Source organism: Oncorhynchus mykiss, chromosome 10, assembly GCF_013265735.2.
Source record: "Oncorhynchus mykiss isolate Arlee chromosome 10, USDA_OmykA_1.1, whole genome shotgun sequence".
Classification (NCBI taxonomy): Eukaryota; Metazoa; Chordata; class Actinopteri; order Salmoniformes; family Salmonidae; genus Oncorhynchus; species Oncorhynchus mykiss.
Window position 1 is genome coordinate 49,376,967 of NC_048574.1, and position 27,795 is coordinate 49,404,761.

Sequence of the window (27,795 nt, forward strand, 5' to 3'; positions counted from 1 at the left end):
AATCACCAGCTAACAGATGGTAGGCCAAGTGCTGGCATACCTACCTGCTTTCTTCTCCGTATTGCTCTAGGTGGTTTGTACACAGTCTGCCCTGACGACATTTACTGACACTCAGAGACAAGGCACCATAGTACGCACTGCTCACACAGCCCTTGATCATAACCACTTGCCAAAACATGAGCTTCCTCTGTAGTCTATACCAGCAGTATTAAATTCTGACCCGACGTGGTCTGGAGCCTGCTGGTTTTCTGTCCTACCTGATAATTAATTGCACCCACCTGGTGTTCCGTGACTAAAGCAGTCCCCGATGAGAGGGGAATCTTTTTTTTTAATCTTTTTTTTTTAAATGCAGTGGAACTGGCTTTGGGAGGTCCAGAGTTGAGTTTGAGGGATCTATACAGCTGCATTTATCTTAAATGGCTGAAAAATAAGTGGTGCGCATCTCAATTTACAGTGGACAATAAGACGGAAAAGGGGCGAGTTGGGCATTATCAACATCCCCAAACAGCTCCCTTGGGGCCCATTGTTTAAGTCTATGGTCGAAGCATGCGGACTTGCTCATCCTCACTGGCAATTGTAGTCACAGTGTCCTGTTTGAAACTCATGACCGTGCATTTAGAAATGGAACCACAGGCTTGGGCTTCACCACTAACCATTTATCAAATCCATTAGCAGGGTTCCCTGTGGAGACGACATACCGGTACTTTATTACATACCAGATGCCGTACATTCTTAAGGCTGTGGTGAGGGGGTTGTTTCTCCCATAACTCGGTTCTCACCTCCAACCCGCTCTGGCAAAGCCTCATGGGGTGGAAGGGCAAATTGAGTGTTTCCTTAACTATCCATTAGGCCAATCTTTACACTACTGGCTTTGACTTTTGGCTCAGTCAAACCGCAACAAGTCTAGACTGTTTTGTAACAAACCGAGGCTAAAATAAATATGCTCTCACTATAAAAGGAGCACAGTCAATAAGAACAAAGTAGGAAAAATAGGGCTGCAAGAGTCGATTGAAGGTGCACAGCGGAAACGTGTCGATTGCATGCCAGCCTTTTCTCGGAACTCTGAGCGGGAGATGTGCAATCACAAATCTCACTGCTGTCCGTCTTCTTGAATCAGCAATGCCGTTCTGAAACACCAGGGATGACTCGGGCTGCAGCACGCATCTTAAAAACATCCGGATCAATGACACTCACTCGCTGGCTCCTCGAATCAGAAACGCAGGGAGACTGCCGCACCTTTTCTCTTCCTCTCTAGCCATGAGCAAACACACCACAACCAATATCTTCCACTTTGCCGGGTCCCTTATCTTAAATGACTGAGATTGGCTTACAAATTAGACAGATCAGATCAAAAACTCAATAGCTACTACATATTTCGACCCTGAAGAAATAATTACGAGTCATTCAGAATGTGCAAACCTTGCCTAGCCAGTAGGCGCAGAGCGAATGGACATTTTAGAGCCACTTGTAGTCCCCAGTCTATTTCCCTTAACGGAGAACAGCAATGTGCTGTTATACTGAATACTACTAACCCCCATTTCCTCTTCGATTGTGTGTCCACCATGACACTAAACACGCCCTAGGTTTTTCAAACTACGTATTTATTTGTATTTTTTAGGGGGTAGATCAGCTTGAAAATTGCAGCTAGATTGTGGCTTTAATCAATGTTGTTATTGTCTGCATAATTTCCAATCCCCCATATTTATTTTGTAAAATATACAGTACCAGTCAAAAGTTCCAAGGGTTTTTCTTTATTTTTACTATTTTCTACATTGTAAAATAATAGTGAAGACATCAACACGACGAAATAACACGTATGGAATGAAGTAGTAACCAAAGTGTAAAACAAAACAAAATATATTTTATATTTGAGATTCTTCAAAGTTGCCACCCTTTGCCTTGATGACAGATTTACACACTATTGGCATTCTCTCAACCAGCTTCATGAGGTAGTCACCTGGAATGCATTTCAATTAACAAGTGTGCCTTGTTAAAAGTTAAATGTGGAATGTCTTTCCTTCTTAATGCGTTTGAGCCAATCAATCAGTTGTGTTGTGACAGGGTAGGGGCGGTATACATAAGATAGCCCTATTTGGTAAAAGACCAAGTCCATATTATGGCAAGAACAGCGCAAATAAGTAAAGAGAAATTGCAGTCCATCACTACTTTAAGACATGAAGGTCAGTCAAAGAGGAACATTTCAAGAACTTTGAAAGTTTCTTCAAGTGCAGTCGCAAAAACCATCAAGCGCTATAATGAAAGTGGCTCTCATGTGTACTACAACAGAAAAGGGAGTCCCAGAGTACCTCTGCTGCAGAGGACAAGTCCATAAGAGTTACTAGCCTCAGCAATTGCAGCCCAAATAAATGCTTCAGAGTTCAAGTAACAGACACATCAACTGTTTAGAAGAGACTGTATGAATCAGGTCTTAATGGTCAAATTGTTGCAAAGAAACCACTACTAAAAGGACACCAATAAGAAGAAACTTGCTTGGGCCAAGCAACACGAGCAATGGACATTACACCAGTGGAAATCTGTCCTTTGGTCTGATGAGTCAAAATTTTAGAGTTTTGGTTTGAACCGATGTGTCTTTGTGAGACGCAGAGAAGGTGAATGGATGATCTCCGCATGTGTGGTTCCCATCGTGAAACATAGAGGTGGTGGTGTGATGGTGCTTTGCTGGTGACACTGTCTGTGATTTATTTAGAACAAGGCACATTTAACCAGCATGGCTACCACAGCATTTTGCAGCGATGCGCCATCCCATCTGGTTTGCACTTAGTGGGACGATCATTTGTTTTCCAACAGGACAATGACCCAAAACACACCTCCATGCTGTGTAAGGGCTATTTAACCAAGAAGGAGAGTGATTGAGTGTTGCATCAGATGACCTGGCCTCCACAATTCCCCAACCTCAACTCAATTGAGATGGCTTGGGATGAGTTGGATAGCAGAGTGAAGAAAAAGCCACCAACAAGTGCTCAACATATGTTTGAACTCCTTCAAGACTGATTGAAAAACATTCCTCATGAAACGGATTACCTCAAACACATAAGGAAGGAAATTCCACAAATTAACTTTTAACAAGGCACACCTGTTAATTTAAATGCATCCCAGGTGACTACATCATGAAGCTGGTTGAGAGAATGTAAAGAGTGTGCAAAGCTGTCATCAAGGCAAAGGGTGGCTACTTTGAAGAATCTTAAATCTAAAATATATGTTCATTTGTTTAACACTTTTTTGGTTACTACATGATTCCAACAGGACAATGACCATGTGTCATGTGTGTCATTTCATAGTTTTGATGTCTTCACTACTATTCTACAACGTAAACCCTTGAATGAGTAGGTGTGTCCAAACCTCTGAAATTATATTTTCCCCTAACCCTACCATTCCTCGTCTAATTGGAGCAAACTAATGAACAACAACACTTAGGCTTCTACTTCCAGATTATACATGCATTTTACAGACAGACACAGTACATTTCACAATGGAGGTTTTATTTTGGTTCATTTTTAGTCCCATTTTTCACTATGTATTTTTACTACATTCTATTGAAAAAATAATGCCAGCTCCCAGAGCAATCCAAAGGAAACAAAGGGAGAGGGCATTCCGTGCATTATATCTGTGGCGTTAAATACTCACAGCGATTAGAGGCATTGACTGTACCATGTGACCTCACTATCAAGTTACACAGGGGATACAAAGTTACACCACTGTTAAGGTTAAGATGACAAGGCGCTGCGACTGGAGAAACGGAGCGTCAATGCACTTGGGAGCAATTGGCATCATGGCAACAGCATCTCACTAACATGGGGTCATTTCAGCCTGAAGTTCATCCACTTTAAGGCCATTACATTCCCCCTGCTCCAATGGTGTCCCAGTTGGGGAGAAGAGGAGACGAAGGGTGGGGTGAAGGACTCAAAAAGCACAGGGAGTCCAGTCTGGTGGGGAGGGAGGGGGTCCTGCAATAACACTCCGGTGGATGAGGCATGTTCAGAGGTAGCTGACTGGAGCACACCACAGGGAGAAGACTAAGTGGAAGAGGGCATTTTCCTCAGAACCTAATAATATTATTTTTTTCCACTACACGATCCCCTTTCACCAGTGGTGTAAAAAAGGCATTGAAATAGTAATTTAAAACATTTTAAAAAGGAAAACACAGTCTGTATCCCTTGATACATATTTTATTTATTTAACCAAGTCAGTTAAAAACATATTCTTATTTACAATGATGGCCTACCGGGGAACAGTTGGTTAACTGCCGTGTTCAGGGGCAAAACGACAGATGTTTACCTTGTCAGCACGAGGATTCGATCCAACAACCTTTCGGTTACTAGTCCAACGCTCTAACCACTAGGCTACCCTGCCGCCCCAATGAACATTGATATTTTTCCAAGTCGGAAGATTTGAATTTCTATGAACGTGAACAATACTCTCGCGACAACACAACAAATCTGCTGGCATTACAGGAACAGCAGAAACACAGACAAATAACATGACTGCTCTTTTCATCCTGAAAGAACAGGTACATATATACAGTGGGGGAAAAAAGTATTTAGTCAGCCACCAATTGTGCAAGTTATCCCACTTAAAAAGATGAGGCCTGTAATTTTCATCGCAGGTACACTTCAACTATGACAGACAAAATGAGAAAAAAAATCCAGAAAAACACATTGTAGGATTTTTAATTAATTTATTTGCAAATTATGGTGGAAAATAAGTATTTGGACAATAACAATAGTTTATCTCAATACTTTGTTATATACCCTTTGTTGTCAATGACAGAGGTCAAATGTTTTCTGTAAGTCTTCACAAGGTTTTCACACACTGTTGTTGGTATTCTGGCCCATTCCTCCATGCAGATCTCCTCTAGAGCAGTGATGTTTTGGGGCTGTTGCTGGGCAACATGGACTTTCAACTCCCTCCAAAGATTTTCTATGGGGTTGAGATCTGGAGACTGGCTAGGCCACTCCAGGACCTTGAAATGCTTCTTACGAAGCCACTCCTTTGTTGCCCGGGCGGTGTGTTTGGGATCATTGTCATGCTGAAAGACCCAGCCACGTTTCATCTTCAATGCCCTTGCTGATAGGAGGTTTTCACTCAAAATCTCACGTTACATGGCCCCATTCATTCTTTCCTTTACACGGATCAGTCGTCCTGGTCCCTTTGCAGAAAAACAGCCCCAAAGCATGATGTTTCCACCCCCATGCTTCACAGTAGGTATGGTGCTCTTTGGATGCAACTCAGCATTCGTTGTCCTCCAAACACAACAAGTTGAGTTTTTACCAAAAAGTTATATTTTGGTTTCATCTGACCATATGACATTCTCCCAATCTTCTTCTGTATCATCCAAATGCTCTCTAGCAAACTTCAGACATGTACGGGCTTAAGCAGGGGGACACGTCTGGCACTGCAGGATTTGAGTCCCTGGCGGCGTAGTGTGTTACTGATGGTAGGCTTTGTTACTTTGGTCCCAGCTCTCTGCAGGTCATTCACTAGGTCCCCCCGTGTGGTTCTGGGATTTTTGCTCACCGTTCTTGTGATCATTTTGACCCCACGGGGTGAGATCTTGCATGGAGCCCCAGATCGAGGGAGATTATCAGTGGTCTTGTATGTCTTCCATTTCCTAATAATTGCTCCCACAGTTGATTTCTTCAAACCAAGCTGCTTACCTATTGCAGATTCAGTCTTCCCAGTCTGGTGCAGGTCTACAATTTTGTTTCTGGTGTCCTTTGACAGCTCTTTGGTCTTGGCCATAGTGGAGTTTGGAGTGTGACTGTTTGAGGTTGTGGACAGGTGTCTTTTATACTGATAACAAGTTCAAACAGGTGCCATTAATACAGGTAACGAGTGGAGGACAGAGGAGCCTCTTAAAGAAGAAGTTACAGGTCTGTGAGAGCCAGAAATCTTGCTTGTTTGTAGGTGACCAAATACTTATTTTTCCACTATAATTTGCAAATAAATTCATTAAAAATCCTACAATGTGATTTTCTGGATTTTGTCTGTCATAGTTGAAGTGTACCTATGATGAAAATTACAGGCATCTCTCATCTTTTTAAGTGGGAGAACTTGCACAATTGGTGGCTGACTAAATACTTTTTGCCCCACTGTATATATAAAAAAATAAATACAAAAACGATTAAGAGAAAACAAGCAATTGTTCAGACATGACATCTTGAGCCACCAACTTGAGCATATGTGACTAAAGCAGGATTACCACACAAAATATCTTACATAAACTACCATATGCACATCGTTCTGTAAAAATAATACCAGACATATAAAATACAACCAAAACTAAATAAAAAGGAGAATAGAAGCCTGACTCCGAGCAAGAGTATAGAGGGAGCTTGAGAGGGGAAAGGGAGAGCAAGAGAAAGGAGGTGAGAGTGAAAGAGAGTCACCTTTACTATTTAATTTGGCTTGGTGCAGAGGAAGGCAGGTGAGGGAGGGGGTAGTTTAATGTGGCCCCCTCCTCCCCCGCCATTGTAATTGCCAGCTTGCAGAGAATTCCTAAACACAACATGCCACTATTAAAAGGGTACAGGCTAGTACTCAGCCATTCAGATAATTGAGTTGAACAGCAGCTGAAGAGAATGGCGATGGGGTCTTGTTCGAGCAGTGCCGTGGGGGTAGGGGTGGAGGAGGGAGGGGAGGCGATGGAAACATTTCTGCGCTCTCTCTCCCTCTCTTTCACAGCATAACCGACGACGTTCATGGACTTGTGTTCCTGCTTTTTCTTCTCCGAGTGCGTTACGGATATGGAACTAATCTCTTACGTGTCAGTATTTGGCTCTGAGCGTACAATAAAATATTAAATGATGTGAAGACTGCCTTAATGCTCGGGGAGCAGAGATGGAACCCAAAGAGCTGGTGATAAAAAGCAGGGCCTTGCAAAAGTAGAATTGTCTGTCTCTCTCCGTCGGAGTGTCTGTGTGTGTATTCTAAAAGAAAAGGCAAGCACACTGAAACAATGTGAAAGACTACCTTTCAGGGTGAAGCAAGCAGGTATTCGGCCAATAATCAGCTGCATCATCTCACTCTCTAAAAGGGGCCCTCCTTTCATTCTCCCTTTCCTGCATTTAGTGCTGAGCGATTTAACATTTTATTTTTCATTTTATAAACAAGTAATTGACCGTCATTGGTGGTTTTCTCTGAGCTCAATGCGCAGTCTCTCCAAACATGGCTCTACAATGCGACCATTTTACTCATATTTGTTGCTAAATATTTCACTGTGCGACCTGGAATTTTTATTTAGGAGTACCTAAATTACTGGGACTAGAAAAAATTGATTGTGTATGTGTGCCATTCAGAGGGTGAGTTGACAAGACAAAGGATTTAAGAGCCTTTGAATGGGGTATAGTAGTAGGTGCCAGGCATACCGGTTTGTGTCAAGAACTGCAACGATTCTGAGTTTGAAGTTTCCCGTGTGAATCAAGAATGGTCCACCACCCAAAGGCCATCCAGTCAACTTGACAACTGTGGGAAGCATTGGAGTCAACATGGGCCAGCATCCCTGTGGAACGCTTGATACCTTGTAGAGTCCATGCCATGACAAATCGAGCCTATTCTGAGGACAAAGAGGGACACACTCAATGTTAGGAAGTTGTTCTTAATGTTTTGTAGACTCGGTGATCATGTGATCGAGAGGGAGAGAGCAGTTGCTTGACTGCTTCGCAATATATCTCTGCCTGAAAATACATGATCTAAGTGATCGCAAGTATTGAAGAACTACTAAAATAGTGATTTTGTCAGATAGCATAGGCAGCAGCTCTACAGAGATGAGATGACTTGGAAAGAAATAATAAAGTCATCAAATAAAACAAATGTAATATATACAACTAATATTTTATTAAAGTAATGTGAATAAACTATGGCTAAGTGATAAGCAGTAATGCAGTCATTACTATCATAGGAGTTCTATTAATTGTTTTAATAAACCGAAGTACGTGATTATTTTGTAATAATTGAACTGAAACAGACCTCAAAAAAGCACTAAATCACTCAGCAATACCTGCATCTCTTCCCAATGGGTAGCCAACCCTTTCTCCAACAAGCTTCAACAACTGTCCGTCCACTGGGGAGCTATGCTGTGCTCTCATTAACAACAGCTAAACCAGTTCTGATGTTTGGGCAGCAAAGCAACCTCTCGTGGAACACATTCAGGTCAAATTTAAGGACGGCTGGTGGGGACGACATGCGGTCATATTGTAACAGGTGCTGCAGCACATACCCTACCTGCAGAAGAACCAGGCCATTCAGAACACAATTGATCAATCAGGGCAAACAAGGGGGAACAGGGATGACATCAAAGGCTGGCCGTCTGGGGTGAGGTAGAGGGCACAGCAGAGCAACACACACACACACACACGCCCAGCACAGAGACCATCTGCCAGCTCGCGGTCTATCGAGGGGGCATGGATCTAAAGAACGCCACACCAGACTGCTGGCGATGCTCAGAATAACCTGCTTAAAGGCTTTTTTGTCGTTTGCCTCCATGCTGATCTCAAAAAACCCTAACCAAGTGTCATTGCATGCAGTGTCAAAGACGCTAATATTTTGTAGGAGACCCGATTGACTGTCTTCTCTTTAATTATGTGCCAAAGTTGCATGGCTGTGATTTAGCTCCAGCCTACTACTTAAACAGACACAGCTCCATCCGAGAGTGAGCCTGGCGGTGCTGAGTCAGAGCCGAATAGATGCCTGTTCCAAATCAAATTGTATTTGGCACATGCTCCGGATACAGCCCTTAACCAACAATGCAGTTAACCAGGATGCTCTCGATGGTGCAGCTGTAAAACTTTGAGGAGCTGAGGACCCATGCCAAATCTTTTCAATCTCCTGAGGGGGAATAGGTGGTTTTGTCGTGCCCTCTTCACGACTGTCTTGGTGTGCTTGGACCATGTTAGTTTGTTGGTGATGTGGACGTCAAGGAACTTGAAGCTCTCAACCTGCTCCCCTCAAGCCCTGTCAATGAGAATGGGGGCATGCTCAGCCCACCTTTTACTGTCGTCCACAATCGTCTCCTTTTTCTTGATCACGTTGAGCGAGAGGTTGTTGTCCTGGCATCACACGGCCAAGTCACATCGTTGTCGGTGATCAGGCACCCTTGTGTCAAACTTAATGATGGTGTTGGAGCTTGCATTGAGTTGTTATTTTACCTGAAATGTACAAGATCTTCTACTCGACCAATTAATCCACACATAAATTGGTCAAACGAATCGTTTCTCCTCGTCTCTCATCCTTCCAGGCTTTTTCTTCTCTTGACTTTGTATTGCGATTGACAACTTTCATAAATTAGGTGCATTACCGCGACTGACCTCGCATGTCTTTCAGTCACCCACATGGGTATAACCAATGAGGAGATGGCACGCGAGTACCTGCTTCTATAAACCAATGAGGAGATGGGAGAGGAAGGCCTTGCAGCGCGATCTGCATCAGAAATAGAACTGCCTTCTATTTTAGCCCATGGCAACGCAGACGCTCGTTGGCACGTGCGAGCAGTGTGGGTGAAATAATTGAATAATCTAGATCTCTAAATGTATTTTGCAATGCTCGCGTGAGGGGCCCGCCGTGTTGAGGATCAGAGTGGTGGATGTGTTGTTACCTACCCTTACCACCTGGGGGCAGCCCGTCAGGAGGTCCAGGATCCAGTTGCAGAGGGAGGTGTTTAGTCCAAGGGTCCTTAGCTTAGTAATTTTGTATTTCCCCAACACATTCTGATACACACCAAATTACCATAGTGTAAGACAGTTCAATGATTCATGGACATTTAGGATAGTTATTGGAAAACACTAGAAAAACTTATGGTTATCACGATGTGCTCCCACTCTTCTCTCAAAGCGTTTATATATTTGTGTGAGTATAGGCCCATTTTAAGGGGTAAAGCCAAAGGCAAGTAAAACTCACACTAGAGTGCTGCTGCTGACCTCGTCTCCTCGGCTCTATCAAACCTTTCTGCACGTAAATGCCAACCTTCTGACTGGCTTGTCAGTATGAACTATCACACTGCCCTCTGCAGTTTAGTGCCACCTGGGTCCCATCAGTTTAGTGGATGTCCTCAGCATCTTTTCTCCTGTGTGAGCATGTCTTTTAAAGTACCCTCCTGGGGGTCAGAAAGCTCTGGGCTAGTGCTTTGGAACGAGGCCCGAGAGCCACAGGTACCGAGTCAGGGAAAGGGACTGAGGCTAGGCGGCCAGGCTACGGCCAGACAGACAGCAGCCGTCAGTTCCCCTGCTCTGGGCCAAGTCCAAAGAATCACCGTTAAAATGTTCATGGATTGTAGTCTGGGTGAAAGAATGAGTGAAAACAAAGTGTAGAAGGTGCTGTTGGATATGCATTTAGCCCATGTATCGGTAGTGTGCTTGCATATGTTTTTTCTGAGAGACTGCTCATTCATTATTCATGTGCAATCGTGATAGTGACGGCCTCAGAGGTTGTTATGACTGGAAAACAAGTCTCCACACCCGAGTCCACTAAGCACATCTCCGTCTGCAGCTATTCTGTGGTGGAGTAGGTGAGTTTTGCCTGTGCCGACTACGGAGTTACTGGTCCAATTACGATCAAAAGGACCTCAAGAAGTCTTGAATATGCATCATCTGACAAAGTTATGTCTGTCCAGACTGGCTAATCTCCAGCCTGAAGAAGCCTTGCAGGATCCGGCAGCGTTGCGAGTTAATCCCAGCACAGCAACCGGCTCCAAGAGATGCCTTTCTCACATTAATTATTCAAACCTGCCAATTGCTTTCAATTATTCATGAAAGTTCATAATTCATCCTCCTCCATCACTTCCCTATAGAAGGTGAAGAACATTTCAAGTTGTTGAGATAAAATGTCTAAGAGCCAAAATGCAATTTTTTTCATTAATGCAGTACACATGAATAGTCAAAGAACTTACCTGTGGTGTCGTACAACAATAACTTTGTATTTGTTAACAGCAGACATTTAGAAATTGTGTTCCTAAGAGGATATAAATAGACTGGGTAATAACATCAACCCAACAACAGGCTACTATTAAATAAAAGCAACTTCTCGATGAGAACTAATAAACTCAAAGCAGCTAGATCAGGGATGGACAACAAGTGATGGGGGTGGAACCCTCGCTGGTTTGCATATCCACATCCATACCCACACATGCAGTCAGAGCCAGCCCTAGCCTTTTTGGGGGCCCCAAGGAAAATGTGAATTTTTAGAGTGAATTTCCTGCAATTCTACACATTTACATTTTGCAGTTTAATTTAATTTGATGCATTTTGCCATGGGTCCGAGAGAAAAATGTGCAGTTTTACAGTTTTGCATATTTTCTGAAATTCTACACATTTTGCTAAAGGGTGGAGAGAAATGCTTGCCGTTTTTAATATGATATGACTGATAGTGACAAAAAAAATTATCTAATGAGGGCACCCCTGATTGGTAAGTTGACCATGATAACTAAAAGTTTAGATAGCTGGTCGTAGTGCTTAATTTGAGCTGGATCCTGCCGGAACAGAATCCAGCACCTCTCAATTTTGAACTGTTTTGTTCCGGAACCCATTTGCCAGGATCCAGTACCTCTCTTAACATGAAAACTCTTTTTCACTTGTTTGCAAAGTTAAATCCTCCGTAATTCTCCTGCCTCATAAAAAATACAATGTGAAAACCTGATATTCTTAGAATTGTTTTGTGTTAGACTGGCCCGAGTTTATGGTTGGGCACAACATTTTGGTTTTGTGAGAGAGAGAGCGAGAGAGCGAGAGAGCGAGAGAGAGAGAAGCGTGCTTGTATCTAACAGAACTAGAATGAGATTCACTTTCTATGATCTCGCTCCCCCCGTCTGGTCTAACAGACATGAGCCTGAAACTGTCATCTTACTAGCGTTGCACTTCTTCATTTATTTCCTTATAGAATCATAACCGTGGGAAGGGTGCCGGAGATGCCGCAGCACCCCGGATAAATTGAAATACATTTGCCAAAGTTATAGAATTACTGTGGTCTGTTCAGAAATAAATGAAAGAGTTCAGAATACTACACTAGGAGTAGGACTATAATTTAGCCACAGTATATAAATAACTTATTTTTCAAAAAATGGCCTAACAAAATGGATTGTGTGTAGCTCAATCACAAGGTATGGCTACAGATGGGAATGTGCATCAAATCTGTCAGTGAACTCAAAACAGGCATTTCACAATATTTCAAATACAATCGCAGGGGAAACAGGTTGGAAAGCAAATGGATTCTGCTGAAAAGAGGCCTTGAATATAACAGGCCTTGAATTTCCCAGCGGCATCGACGGCCATGTCCCCTTGCGTGGCCGTAATAGCCTCTAAAAAAAAAAATCTATGCCTTGTCCCGAATAATAATAATTATATGCAAATGTATGCAAAATTCGAATCAAACGCTTCATGAGAGCCCATGAGCTCATGTTGCGCAGCATTTCTAAAGGCTATGCAATTGTGGGAGAAAACAGGGCGATGGCCTCTACTAAATAGGGGAGGATGTGATCAGCTTTCTATAGGCTAGGCTTACTACAATTTCTTTTTTAAAGTTTACTAATATTAAGCACATTGCTTATATTTACAACAGGAGTATAGTCTACCTGGAGGGCATGAAAATCAACCACGGGAAAAGCGTCCTCCATTTGCTATTTAAGTGAATAGATTACATGTATTTTTTCCCGCTGCCCCGGTTGTTTCGATACAGGTGCATGATAACGGTCCATTAAAAATCATAACAAATGTCACACATATATTATTTAGTATATGTAAAGATTAAATCAAGAATAGTCTGATGGGTGACAATATTAATATATCATTCACAATTAATAGGCTATCACTTGATAGTATATAATGAATGATGCCCAGCATAAGAAACAATGCCTTTTTTTGCGACTTGTACAAATCATACTCGCACACCTCATGTAGCCTAGCCCATAGGCATATATGTTTTGATTAGGTTAGTATCACAACTAAAGTGGTCAAATTGCTTAAATTTTAAGAAGTTCTTTATCCACATTACGCTTTTCACCATAAAATGCACCTTTATAATAAAAGCATTACATGCATAATTGCATTTGCGGTTACTTTTGATAATGGCGTTTTCCCCTAATGGAACATTTGCTATAACCATGTGCGCATTGCTGCGCTTATAATGTGAAGAAATAGCCTAAAGGTTCATCAACATTTTAAGCTAAAAGTTCTGATCTGTAGCATCAGCCACATTGCTTCAAAAAAAAAAAAAATTTATGCTAGTGGTTGTATTCATTTGGGATCTATCGCATCCCAGGCGGTTTGGAAAATGTATTTCTCGCACAGAATAGGTCGACTTTTGTACTATGGGGGATAGTAGATTTTTGCTGTTTGTTAGGCCTACTCATCTTGTTGGCTGACAAAAAGTTAATGTGAACAGTGCATCCAATATCTTCAATATGCACCTCGGAATTGGATAAGGACGCACGTAGTTGTGTCCCCGATGTGTCGGTCTTCACTTGTAGCCTGTGAGAGAGACCCGATCACGTGATAGAGAGCCGTGTGAGCTTCGGATTGTGCAGCACACTCAGGGAGAAGGGCACAATGCAACTCTCCTGGACGCAAAAGGCATGGATTTTTTTTTAGGGTGCATTACGGCCACAAAGGGGATGCTGGCTTGAAATTTGAGGCATTATCAAGTGCTTGTCAAATTGTGAATGGTTATAGGCTATAAGAGCAAATGTTCCATTAGGGGAAAACACCATTATCAAAAGTAACCACAAATGTAATTATGCATGTAATGCTTTTATTATAAAGGTGCATTTTATGGTGAAAAGCGTAACGTGGATAAAGAACTTCTTAAAATGAAGCAATTTGACACTTTGTGATACTAACCTAATCAAAACATATATGCCTATGGGCTAGGCTACATGAGGTGTGCGAGTATGATTTGTACAAGTCGCAAAAAAAGGCATTGTTTCTTATGCTGGGCGTCATTCATTATATACTATCAAGTGATAGCATATTGGTCTCACCTAATAATTGTGCTTGATTGAGCATGGATCATTCCCCAAAACTTTAATTCACTAACTTTTAGTCATCGTTCTCCTAGATGCGCGTGCTTCTACATTTCTACTTAGGAACACATCATGTACTCATTGTACAAAAATCCCTTAGTCCATTAGTTTCTCCATGATGACACCCTCATTCCCATTGAACTGATCTCAGGATGAAACTAAGCCTTGTCTGAGACCAGAGTGGCCCATAGGGCAGGACCCTCTCTCCTGTTTATGTAGAGTGAGGGAGCTTGATGTAGCCTACCACCCCCTGGACAGGACGCTAGTCAGGATGAAAGTTCTTACCCTTTTTCCAAACAGTGGAGTGAATGTAGGGGTATCTTCCCTAGAAGTCCCCAGCCACGGTGCAGTGGTACTCTGTCTTCTGGAAGAGCATCAGATATAAAAACACGCTTCAAGTCAAGTCAGGGGACCCTGGTGATGTGGACTAATGTTCCTCTGGGACACACCACAGTCAGGCACTAAGAGGAAAAACACAAGGAGAAGACATTCATTAAATGAGATGTAATATACAAACAATAATAATTTAAGCCATTTAGCAGACACTTTCATCAAAAGCGACTTAAAAGTGATGCATGGTTCTTCTTTTTTTGTCCCGGGAATCAATCCCACTATCCTGGCATTGCAAGCGCCCGGCTCTACCGAACTGAGCTACAGAGGACCGCCCTTGCAAAGCATGTAGCCTACGCATGAGAAGAGGCTGTATGGAGGACACAGAGCAACATTAGTTTAAGAGTAGGGGAAAAAAAGCTCCATTGCAGATAATTATGACATAGGAGGGGTTACACATCAACAGTTATGTGGGTTGGGACAACATGGCATAGCTTATATCGGATGTAACTATATTGTTGTCGCTTTCATGAAAATATTTATCATTCAAAACAATTGAATAACACATTTGATTGCACTGGTATATACCAAAGTGATTATCATTGTCAATATTAACACTGTACAGCTTCCTGCAAATCAACCCTGCTGATATAGTGTTCTCTACGGTTTAATTACCTAAACCCCCTGGCTTAAGATAGAGGAAAGAGTAACATTATAAACAGCAGTTGCAGCAGCCGTCGGATTACAATTGGGTCTACTCAAATCGCTCCGTCTTATATGCATACCAGTGCAATAACAAGAATGAAAGCGGAATCGGGAATAAAGCAGTGTTAATTTTGGCACTTATTAAAAAAAAAAAAATAGATTAGACAATCTTAGTCATTTTGACAAAAAAAAAGTCTTAGTCACATTTTTGTTAGTTGAATAATGATTTAGTCTAGTTAGTGTCAAAACGATGAAAGAAAGTTGGCCATTTTAGTAAACTAAATGCCATTTAATGAGTCACATTTTTATTGCCTCAGGAACCTATAGTAAACATAAATCACAGAGTTCCATGTGCACAAACATACATAGCCTAGTCCTCCCCACAAAACGTATTGACAGGCTCCAGACTAACATTTTCCCCTCGTGTCACAAACTTTCAGTTGGTGGCACCAGCCCACGATTTGGTCACACCAACTTTTTTTCCACGGCGTCACACAATAGAAAACATTTGTGATCGTTTACCTTACAAAGTAATTCACAGTGCTTTAGATGGTGTAAGACTGAGACCGTAGGCTATTCCTTGAAATAAGCCATTTCATCCAACATGCATGACTCAACATATTTTGATGTGCAACCGAATCCAGTGGTTGTCATGAATTGTGGGTTGACAATAGGGCATTGTTATTATATTTGACTGTTGAAATAGGGCTCCAGAATTTTATAGATTTTGTTGTTCAATAGTGATGAATTTGCATACATCTTTATGTGCAGTAATATCATAGGCAAAGTTATTTTGTGGCCAATTCACCACGTGGAAGTGAAAACTAAATACATTAGCTAGATCACTAACACTAAATATAACACCCACTGCTAGTAATCATGTCTTAATTGAATTTAACAGTACATTTAATGGCCAACGTGCAATCGCAATGGCCGATGTGCAATTGCGCATTTCGTATCTTAAATATCTTGGTTTTAAAAATAGTTGCTATTGAGGCGAACAATATTAAGAAATGACAAATAGAAAAGTATATACCCACAGAAAACTGAGAACAGTGTCTTCCAAAAGACGTGCATTTCCCGCAATTGGATTTTGAAATGTTATAGAATCAGAAGCTTTTTTCCCCCTCTCTCCAGAGTGCACATCAAGCAGATTGCTCCCTCACAGCAGCAGGCCCCAGCGAAACAGGCCCAGGGGCAGGGCAGACACGTTCATTAAAGGAATCATGGGGATAATGCACTTTACTGCCAGACCAAATCATGGTTTCAGCCTCGCCCCAAAAACCAAGACGTTTCGAAAGTTTTCAGTGGACTCCCACAGCCATGTCAACAGGGTCATAGTCAAAGTTCTGTCATAAGTAGTGGTCTGATAGTGCTAGCTAGTAGTTTGCTGGAACCAATCAATCTGATATTACCTCAACATATACACCAAGTGTACAAAACATTAAGAACACCTTAATAACATGGAGTTGCATCTCCCCCCTTTCGAGCTTAGAATAACCTAAATTCGTCTGGGCATGGACTCTTCAAGGTGTCGGAAGCGTTCCACAGGGATAATGGCCCATGTTGACTCCAATGACAACCACAGTTGTTTCAAGTTTGCTGGTTGTCCTTTGGGTAGAGGACATCGTTTTGGACTGGTGAGTTTCTCTCATGCCAATGCCGCTGTTTGAAATTAATCATATAAAATATTATTTGTGAAATGAAATACCCCACAACAATGGCCATAGTGAAATGGAGACAGTAGATACAGCTTGATACACACAGGAAACTATGACTAAGTCAGGGAAAGTGAAATCTAAGTCTAGATATACAGATGTACACACAATTTTGAGAAGAAATTGATCGGGAAAATGAGATACATTGTTGGAGGACGATTAATTTAGCGATTCCCAAATGGAGGAATATTTTTTGAACAGAGAGGACATCGTTTTGGACTGGTAAGTTTTTCTCATGCCAATGCCGCTGTTTGAAATTAATAATATAAAATATTATTTGTGAAATGAAATAGCCTATTTGAGGCTGTTGAGGGCAGGGCAGGCCCACAACAATGGCCAAAGTGAAATGGAGACAGTAGATACAGCTGGTCTGTTGTAATATAATAAAGACAATAGATCTAGCTGGTCTGTCATAATATAAATGAGACGGTAGATCTAGCAGGTCTATAATAATATATTCAACCTTATGTTCCCTGTGCTCTATATATATCTGTTTATTATACCTGTTGATACAGGGCTCATGTGAAACTATTCTAACTGAACATTTTCTTTCACAGTGACACTGACTCCGAATGGGAGCCCCCAGTGCCAAGGTGTCCATCCCCCACTGAAGCTGGTTCATCCAGCTCCTGCCACAAGTGGTGTTCATCTGCCCAAATTTATTTTTGCAGGCATGGATGTGCCTCAGGGCCAAAAGAGCACAGCATGGAGGCGTCGCTGTGTTAATTGCAAAATGAAGTCCCCCATCACCTGCACCACATGCTTGGTGACCCTCTGCTTTACAGCAGAAAGAGACTGCTATGGCACCTGGCATCAGCAGCACAATATTGTGTAGAGGACTGGAGGGTCTTCCAAATATTGAAAGTGTTATTTTGTAAATGTATATACAGTGGGGCAAAAAAGTATTGTCAGCCACCAATTGTGCAAGTTCTCCCACTTAAAAAGATGAGGCCTGTAATTTTCATCATAGGTACACTTCAACAATGACAGACAAAATGAGAAAAAAAATCCAGAAAATCATATTGTAGGATTTTTTATGAATTTATTTGCAAATTATGGTGGAAAAATAAGTATTTGGTCACCTACAAACAAGCAAGATTTCTGGCTCTCACAGACCTGTAACTTCTTCTTTAAGAGGCTCCTCTGTCCTCCACTCATTACCTGTATTAATGGCACCTGTTTGAACTTGTTATCAGTATAAAAGACACCTGTCCACAACCTCAAACAGTCACACTCCAAACTCCACTATGGCCAAGACCAAAGAGCTGTCAAAGGACACCAGAAACAAAATTGTAGACCTGCACCAGGCTGGGAAGACTGAATCTGCAATAGGTAAGCATCTTGGTTCAAAGAAATCAACTGTGGGAGCAATTATTAGGAAATGGAAGACATACAAGACCACTGATAATCTCCCTCGATCTGGGGCTCTACGCAAGATCTCACTCCGTGGGGTCAAAATGATCACAAGAACGGTGAGCAAAAATCCCAGAACCACACGGGGGGACCTAGTGAATGACCTGCAGAGAGCTGGGACCAAAGTAACAACGCCTACCATCAGTAACACACTGCGCCGCCAGGGACTCAAATCCTGCAGTGCCAGACGTGTCCCGCCGCTTAAGCCAGTACATGTCCAGGTCCTTCTGAAGTTTGCTAGAGAGCATTTGGATGATCCAGAAGAAGATTGGGAGAATGTCATATGGTCAGATGAAACCAAAATAGAACTTTTTGGTAAAAACTCAACTCGTCGTGTTTGGAGGACAAAAAATGCTGAGTTGCATCCAAAGAACACCATACCTACTGTGAAGCATGGGGGTGGAAACATCATGCTTTGGGGCTGTTTTTCTGCAAAGGGACCAGGACGACTGATCCGTGTAAAGGAAAGAATGAATGGGGCCATGTAACATGAGATTTTGAGTGAAAACCTCCATCAGCAAGGGCATTGAAGATGAAACGTGGCTGGGTCTTTCAGCATGACAATGATCCCAAACACATCGCCCGGGCAACGAAGGAGTGGCTTCGTAAGAAGCATTTCAAGGTCCTGGAATGGCCTAGCCAGTCTCTAGGTCTCAGCCCCATAGAAAATCTTTGGAGGGAGTTGAAAGTCTATATACAGGGGGTACGAGTTAGTTGAGGAAATTGAGGTAAAATGTACATGTAGGTAGAGCTAAAGTGGCTAATGCATAGATAAACAGTGTAAAAGAGGGGTCTGGGTAGCCTTTTGATAAGCTGTTAGCTGCAGCCCGTTGGACCTAGACTTGGTGCTCCGAAACCGCTTGCCGTGCGGTAGCAGAGAGAACAGTCTATAACTAACAGTTTTTAGGGCCTTGTATAGAGGTCCTGGATGGCGGGAAGCTTGGCCCCAGTGATGTATTGGGCCGTACGCGCTACCCTCTGTAGTGCCTTGCGGTCAGAGGCCGAGCAGTTGCCATACCAGGCAGTGATGCAACCAGTCAGGATTCACTCGATGGTGCAGCTGTAGAACCTTTTGAGGATCTGATGACCCATGTCAAATCTTTTCAGCCTCCTGAGAGAGAATAGGTTTTGTCACGCCCTCTTCAAGACTATCTTGGTGTGCTTGGACCATGATATTTTGTTGGTGATGTGGGAACCAAGGAACTTGAAGCTTTTACCCTCCGCAACTGCAGCCCCGTCGATGAGAATGGGGGCGTGCTCGATCCTCCTTTTACTGTAGTCCACAACCATGTCTTGATCACGTTGAGGGAAAGGTTGTTGTCCTGGTACCACACAGCCAGGTCTCTGACCTCCTCCCTACAGGCCGTCTCATCGTTGTTGGTGATCAGGCCTACCAGTGTTGTGTCAAACTTAATGATGGTGTTGTAGTCGTGCAGTCATGAGTAAACAGGGAGTAGTGGAGGGGACTGAGCACACACACCCCGTGTTGAGGATCAGTGTGGCGGACGTGTTTTTACCTACTTTGACCACCTAGGGAGCGGCCCATCAGGAAGTCTAGGATCCAGTTGCAGAGGGAGGTGTTTAGTCCCAGGATCCTTATCTTAGTGATGAGCTTTGAGGGCACTATGGTGTTGAACACTGTCTCAAGGCTTAAAAATCCTTCTTTAACCTCTCCTACCCTTCATCTACACTGATTTGAAGTGGATTTAATAATTGACATCAATAAGGGATCATAGCTTTCACCTGGATTCACCTCGTCAGTCTCATGGAAAGAGAGAGAGCGGTGGGTTAACTACTTACCTTCAGAGACAGAACGACAGATTTTTACCTTGCCAGCTTGGGGATTCGATGCAGCATCCTTTCGGTTACTGGCCCAACGCTCTAACCACAAGGCTATCTGCCGCCCTTTCTCCCATGGAAATGTGGCATTTGGTCTTGTTTGAATCTGTGGCTCCAAATATTGCCCATTTTTCTACAAGGAGATTGTACCACCGGGAGAGCAGCCAGGGCGTGTGCCTTATCAATGATTTGTGCTTTGGCAAAGTGGGTGGGGTTATATCCTTCCTGTTTGGCCCTGTCCGGGGGTGTCATCGGATGGGGCCACAGTGTCTCCTGACCCCTCCTGTCTCAGCCTCCAGTATTTATGCTGCAGTAGTTTGGGGGGCTAGGGTCAGTTTGTTACATCTGGAGTACTTCTCCTGTCCTATCCGGTGTCCTGTGTGAATTTAAGTATGCTCGCTCTTTCTCTCTCTCGGAGGACCTGAGCCCTAGGACCATGCCTCAGGACTACCTGACATGATAACTCCTTGCTGTCCCCAGTCCACCTGGCCGTGCTGCTGCTCCAGTTTCAACGGTTCTGCCAGTGGTTATTATTATTTGACCATGCTGGTCATTTATGAACATTTGAACATCTTGGCCATGTTCTGTTATAATCTCCACCCGGCACAGCCAGAAGAGGACTGGCCACCCCACATAGCCTGGTTCCTCTCTAGGTTTCTTCCTAGGTTTTGGCCTTTCTAGGGAGTTTTTCCTAGCCACCGTGCTTCTACACCTGCATTGCTTGCTGTTTTAGGCTGGGTTTCTGTACAGCGCTTTGAGATATCAGCTGATGTACGAAGGGCTATATAAATAAATTTGATTTGATGCCGCCAGATTGGAGAACAGTTGGGGGCGAGTGAATGACCTGGGCATGGTAAACTATATACAGAAGTATGTGGACACCCCTTCAAATTAGTGTATTTGGATATTTCAGCCACACCCATTGCTGACAGATGTATAAAAATCAAGCACACAGCCATGCAATGTCCAAAGACAAACTTTGGCAGTAGAATGGCTCATGCTGAAGAGCTCAGGGACTTTCAAAGTGGCACCGTCATAGGATGCCACCTTTCCAACAAGTCAGTACGTCAAATTTCTAGGAGCAACAACGACCCAACCATGAAGTGTTAAGACACAGAACAGGACCGCCGAGTGCTGAAGCACGTAGCTCGTAAACATGATCTGTCCTCGGTTGCAACATTCACTACCGAGTTCCAAACTGCCTCTGGAGCAAAGTCAACACAAGAGCTGTTCGTCAGGAGCATCATGAAATGGGTTTCCATGGTCGAGCAGCCGCACATTCCTAAGATCACCATGCGCAAAGCCAAGTGTCGGCTGGAGTGATGTAAAGCTTGCCGCCATTGGACTCTGGAGCAGTGGAAACGCGTTCACTGGAGTGATGCATCATGCTTCACTATCTGGCAGTCCAACGGACGAATCTGGGTTTGGCGGAAGCCAGGAGAGAGCTACCTGCCCAAATATATAGTGCCTGCTGTAAAGTTTGGTGGAGGAGGAATAATGGTCTGGGGCTGTTTTTCATGGTTTGGGCTTGGCCCAGTGAAGGGAAATCTTAACACTACAGCATACAATTACATTCTAGGCGATTCTGTGCTTACAACTTTGAGGTAAGTTTGTGACAGGCCAATTTCTGTTTCAGCATGTTATAACAGGAAAGGGGGGACCAACTCCATATTAATGCTTATGATTTTGGAATGACAAGCAGGTGTCCACATATTTTTGGTCACGTGGTGTATTTATTTTCCACTAACAGCATTGCAACATTGCAATTCTGCCTTAAAATTCTGTTAAATAGGCTTGGGCGGTATCCATATTTTCATATTGTTCATGTCCTCTCATCCCGGGATTTACGGTATTACCTACATAGCACACAAGGGGGCGCTAAATATGCAAGTCCATTGGGTCTCTTATCAGAATGCTAACTAAATTAGCACAAACTAATGGCAAAATCACAGACGCTGCTGGCTAATCTCGCCCTCTCGCTCTAGAACAATACTGCTCACTTACATAACTCTACCAACACACACTCATGTTGGACATGTGGTTAATGGTTACTGGGCAGATCACAATACAGAGTTTGAAAGGGCTAACTGGGTAACCAAAAACTCCCATCTGTAAACCAGGTTTTGAAGTAAAACGTGCCATTTTCCTGTTATGATAGAAACCCATATGGGATGGGTTCTATTTAAAATGATAACATCCATCACTTCAAAACTCCAGTCTTGGAACAAACGGTCTTTGCCAATGACCACGCTTGTCCCAGTGAAAAGGTTATGGGATGGTCCACGTCCCTGGCAATTTACTGGGACCACAAGGTCTCATCTGCCTGACCTGCTGACAGCCAGCATGCCTCCCCATAGTGACAACTTTCCATCGAACATGCCAAATGACAGTGAGCGTGAGCAGATTAAAAAAACATACTTATATTCCATGGGGAGAGAGGGGGGGGGGGGGGGGGGGGTACGGGTAGCATGCCGAAGGTTATTTCAGCTGTTCAGGGCTAGGACCCCTTTATTTTGGGTTGGCATCTGTCATTTCTAGAGTAACGTAACACTTCGGAGGTGAGAAGGGGAACAGCCACACACAGCCAACAATAACAAAACCACTCTGGACAGCAGTCAGAACTCACAGCTGACGCCATCTGTCACCAGCTCTGATGGTAATGTCTGATTGCTTTGTCCTTGGTTTCAGGATATGAGGCATTTATCTATGAAACAAATAAGAAACTCGGCAGTACCATTCTGTGAGCTTGTGTGGCCTAACACTTCGCGGGTAAGTCGCTGTTGCTCCTAGACGTTTCAACTTCACAATACAGCACTTAGAGATGACTGGGGCAGCTCTAGCAGGGCAAAAATTAGACAAACTGACTTGGTGCCACGTTGAAAGTCACTGAGCTCTTTAGGCAGTTGAATGGCCTGTACTGCATTTCTCTCTGGTGATTGCATGGCTGCGTCCTCGATTGTATACACCTGTCAGCAAAGGGTGTGGCTGAAATAGCCAAATCCACAAATTTGAAAGGGTGTCCACATACGTGCGTGTGTGCGTGCGTAATATATATATAGTGTACTTCTAAGTTGGTTATTTATAGTCAAAGTTATACAGGATTTCCTATTTTGTACGAGGTAACCTAAATCCTTCAGCACATATGGAAAGACGTACTGTATGGGCTCACTATTCACAGCAAGGAAGCATGTTGTTTAGGAAAGGTGTGGCGTGAGTGAGTGAGCGAGCGAGAAAGGCATATGGAAAAGAAAACGGCAAGAGAATCCGACCTGCATGACAATAAACGCAAATCACCTTCGTGGAAGGAATGGAGGTGGAAGGAATCATAATTCAATAGGCTACTAATTTAAAATGTTCTTCCCTAATTTTGTCTCTTTCACACACACGCACACACAAAGCCAGAACAGATAAATGCACTTAAGGCAAGAAGTATAAAAAAATATTTCACTGCTCTGTTTAACTACCAAGAAGAGGAATATCGTTGAGTGAAACCATGCATTATAATGAAGGCGATTCCAGCGTCATGGTCATTAATGTCTCACAGAATGGACAAACAAAATATACATTTGACTTTTGATGTGTGTCTATAGTATCGCTGGGGGAATGTATACTCAAGAAATATTGTTGGAGAAATAAAGCATGAAGCACATATGGAAAACCATTTGGACTCAATTGATGCCGGTTCGATACTCACATTTTTTGCATGAACACATTCATTTTCCATTAATATCTGCTGATGGGAGCTCAGGAGCTGGATCTGGCTGAGATGAATTCTCTAAGCTGAGTGGCCCTCTCTCTCTCTCTCCGTGTCTGTGTGTCTGTGTGTCTGTGTGTGTCTGTGTGTGTCTGTGTGTGTCTGTGTGTGTCTGTGTGTGTGTGTGTGTGTGTGGCCACCTGAGCTGAGCCATAGGGCAGACTGAGCATCTTTATCAGCTTAGGGTTGGGGACAATTTTTCCCCCCACTTATTTGAAATCACCCACTGATTAACTTGGCATTTTTGTAGATTAAAATTGTTTTTCAACTATTAATGTGTCAATATTAATCTTTAGAATTAGCATGGAATTTTGCCAATTAATATAACGCGGCTTTGGATTTTACCCATATCAAAAGTGAATGGTTTAGACCGTTTCACAGAGAGGTTTTCCCGCTCCGACCAATGAATGAATGCGACCATGCGCAGCTGGCAAAAATGATTGCCGTCCTTTGACATTACCCTGTTCATGAAAAAAATGACCAAGTACACTGACTGTTTAAAGCAAAACCACCAAAACTACTTCTTATGGTGAACAATTTAAATCAAATCTGAATGATTGAAAACCCCAACCAGCAGTTGGAAGTGACTACTCCGGTAAAACACAATTTTCAACAGCGCATTTGGTAAAAATGACCCAGCAAATTACATTTGGTTGTCACTAAACTAATAAAGCTGTGCTATCTAATATAACCATACGTTAACTAAGACAGTGTTACCCAAACTCGGTCCTCGGGACGCACGTTTTGGTGTTTGCCTTAACACTACACAGCAAAAACCAAAACGTGCACCCCTTTGGGAAACACTGATAAGATGTGCCAAATAAATCTCCAGCTATGCAATTGGTTTAACTTGCTAGCTAAGTGGCTAGCTTGCAAGATGAAGCTTCTTGGTTATAGCAGACAATCAATCCCCTCCCGTATCGAACGCTGCTTATTGAACAATCTTGACTTTAATATGACTGCACGTTAACGTAATTTAAACACCGACATAACCTTTTTACGTAGCGATTACGCCATCACTCGTATTTCATGTCACAGTGATTCACTGGTACATATGGTATGATGCTTGTAAAGTTGTCTCGCACACCTGCCGCTGCTTCACGAGGCAGACACACTTCCCCATGCTCTGGGGGGGTGGTAGTCAGGAAAAAAATCCTGCAATTTTATGGTTGCAACAACAAAAAAATCTCCCCCCAAAAGCTGTAAAAACAGAGCAAAATGACAATCTATACTGAAGAAAAATATAAAATGCAACATGCAACAACGTTAACGATTTTACTGGGTTACAGGAAATCAAACAATAGGAAAAAAAATGTATTAGCCCCTGATCTGTGGATTTCAAATAACTGGGCAGGGGCGCAGCAATGGGTGGGCCTGGGAGGGCATAGGCCCACCCACTGAGGAGCCAGGCCCAGGCAATCAGAATGTTTTCCCACAAAAGGGCTTTATTACAGACAGAAATACTCCACAGTTTTATCAGCTGTCCGGGTGGCTGGTCTCAGACGATCCCCGCAGGTGAAGAAGCCGGATGTGGAGGTCCTGGGCTTACGTGGGTACATGTGGTCTGCGGTTGTGAGGCCGGCAGGATATACTGCCAAATTCTCTAAAACAAGGTTGGAGGCAGCTTAAGGTAGAGAAATGAGGGATGCACGATATATCGGAAACGGACGATATTAGCAACAAAAAAAAAATGCCAAAACCAATGTCAAACTTGAAGTGCATACCTATATAAAATGTAGGTACATGACGTAATGACGCCACGTAAAATTTTGCGCTACACGTGCCACAAAGCATTCCTAACCTAGCCCACAATGTCTGCTGCGTGGATCGAGCAGTCAACAAGTCAAGCAGTCATTTGAAAGAGAGAGAACATTTCAGCGAGACAACTCAAAGGCGAAATCCATTACTGCCAAGATAATGGAATTCATTGCCCTTGACAATCAACCGTTCTCTGTCGTGGGTGATGTTGGCTTTCGCCGACTGGTCGAGCACCGGTACACACAACCAAGTGCGCTATTTTTCAGACGTTTCCCTACCGGAGATACACAGTAAAAGCGTCACTGCTATTAGCTTCACGACTGACATTTGGACCAGCAATATCAGCCCCATGAGCATGCCGAGTCTGACAGCACAGCGGGTCGTCGAGGATTTCGTACTGAGGAAAGTCGTATTTCATACTCATGAATGTGCTGGTTGTCATACCGCTGCTGCCATTTCAATGTCATTTGAGAACATGTTTGAAACACGAACACACTAGCTAGCTCCATTCTAACAACTAACTGGAGAAATAAGCTCATCAACTGCGCCTGCAGCAGACGTGATACCCTCTGTCATGGCATTGAAACGCCTGCTCAACACAACTACCGACACATGCTGTGAACAAGCAATTCAGTGGCACTCTCTCTTTACTGTGTCGCCACCATGCTCGATGCTAGGTACGAGGACCTCTACTTCGATGCAGACAACAAACAGGGTTTATGTGAAATGTTAGATACACAGCTGGACAAGATGGAAACAGACACCGTGCGCACCGAGGAAGAGAGGCCACGGACAGACAGAGCTGAAAATTCACTGCTTGACATGTATGATGAAATCCTGGTTGAGAATGAAACGACTAAACAGCACAGCAATTAAGTGAAAGAAATAGGTTTTGATTACGTTTTTCTGGTAACGGGGACATACGTGAATGCCAACAAAATAACTTTTTGGTTAGTGTGGTGTGTAACCTTTATTTAACTAGGCAAGTCAGTGAAGAACAAATTCTTATTTACAATGATGGCCTACCCCGGCCAAACCCAGACAACGCTGGGTCAATTGTGCGCCAAGCTATGGGACTCCCAATCACGACCGTATATGATACACCCTGTATTCAAACGGACTGTAGTGATGCCTCTTGCACTGAGATGCAGTGAATTAGATCGCTGTGTCCGTGTAACCATTTACCTGTACTAGAATGCTTAAAAAGGCCGCTAGAATTTTAAATATTGGTATCGTTTTTTTTGGCAAGGTAGATTAACATTCAATTCCATGGCAACAGCTTTGGTGTACATTCCTCCAGTCAGCATGGCAAATGCACGCTCCCTCAAACTTTGTGACAAAACTGCACATTTTAGAGTGGCCTTTTATTGTACCCCAGCACAAGGTGCCCCTGTTTAATGATCATTATTTTTTTGTATTTTTTTTATTTTTTATCAGCCGCTTGATATGCCACACCTGTCAGGTGAATGGATGATCTTGGCCAAGGACCAAGGCTCACTAATAGGGATGTAAACAATTTTTTTCACAACATGTGAGAAGTAAACTTTTTGTGCATATGGAACATTTCTGGGATCTTTTATTTCTGCTCATGAAACATGGGACCAACATTTTACATGTTGAGTTTAGATTTTTTGTTCAGTATAGTTAGTTAGCTAACTAGCTACGTTTCATCATCTGAATACCCACATTTAGAAGACTGTATTTATTTGTGTTTGGTAGATGGTTGGACCAGGTCCGCTAAATGCAAAAGCTAAGATTTAACACAACAATATTCATCACATCCACAACAGGTATGGATGTTACAGATATCATAATGCCGGAAAAAAAGGACACTCGCAATGAAGAGAGAGAAACCAATTATAGACAAAATAAGCTTTACAGAGAAAGTTATGATACGAAGTACGCTGCATGTAAAAAAAAAAAAAAAAATTTCATAAGATTCATATTTATTTGTGGATGTTACATTGCCTGTCTCAGTCACCCCCATTTCTTTACAATATTGTAGAAAACGCAAACAAAACTCAAGATATTTAAATATGGCTCATGGTTCTCACACCCTTCCATAGACTTACACAGTAATTATGAAGACTTCCGGAGGACGTGCTCCAACCTATCAGAGCTCTTGCAGCATGAACTGACATGGTGTCCACCCAATCAAAGCGTCAATGACTAGTACTGAAAGAATAACCAACCAAGTAGTTGACTCAAAAGAAAAACACAATAATTGAACAGTTAAAAAAAAGAATAGAGAAGCA

The 27,795-nt window shown here is 42.8% G+C and overlaps 1 protein-coding gene across 1 annotated transcript in view; it reads right to left on the reverse strand.

The window, feature by feature from the left end:
* LOC110534188 (bifunctional heparan sulfate N-deacetylase/N-sulfotransferase 1) overlaps window positions 1-27,795 on the reverse strand; it is a 106,545-nt gene that overhangs the window by 58,369 nt on the left and 20,381 nt on the right. Inside the window, exon 2 of the mRNA XM_036933298.1 lies at window positions 14,309-14,484. The gene's annotated coding sequence lies outside the window, so the exon portion shown is untranslated. The remainder of the gene's footprint in view (window positions 1-14,308; window positions 14,485-27,795) is intronic.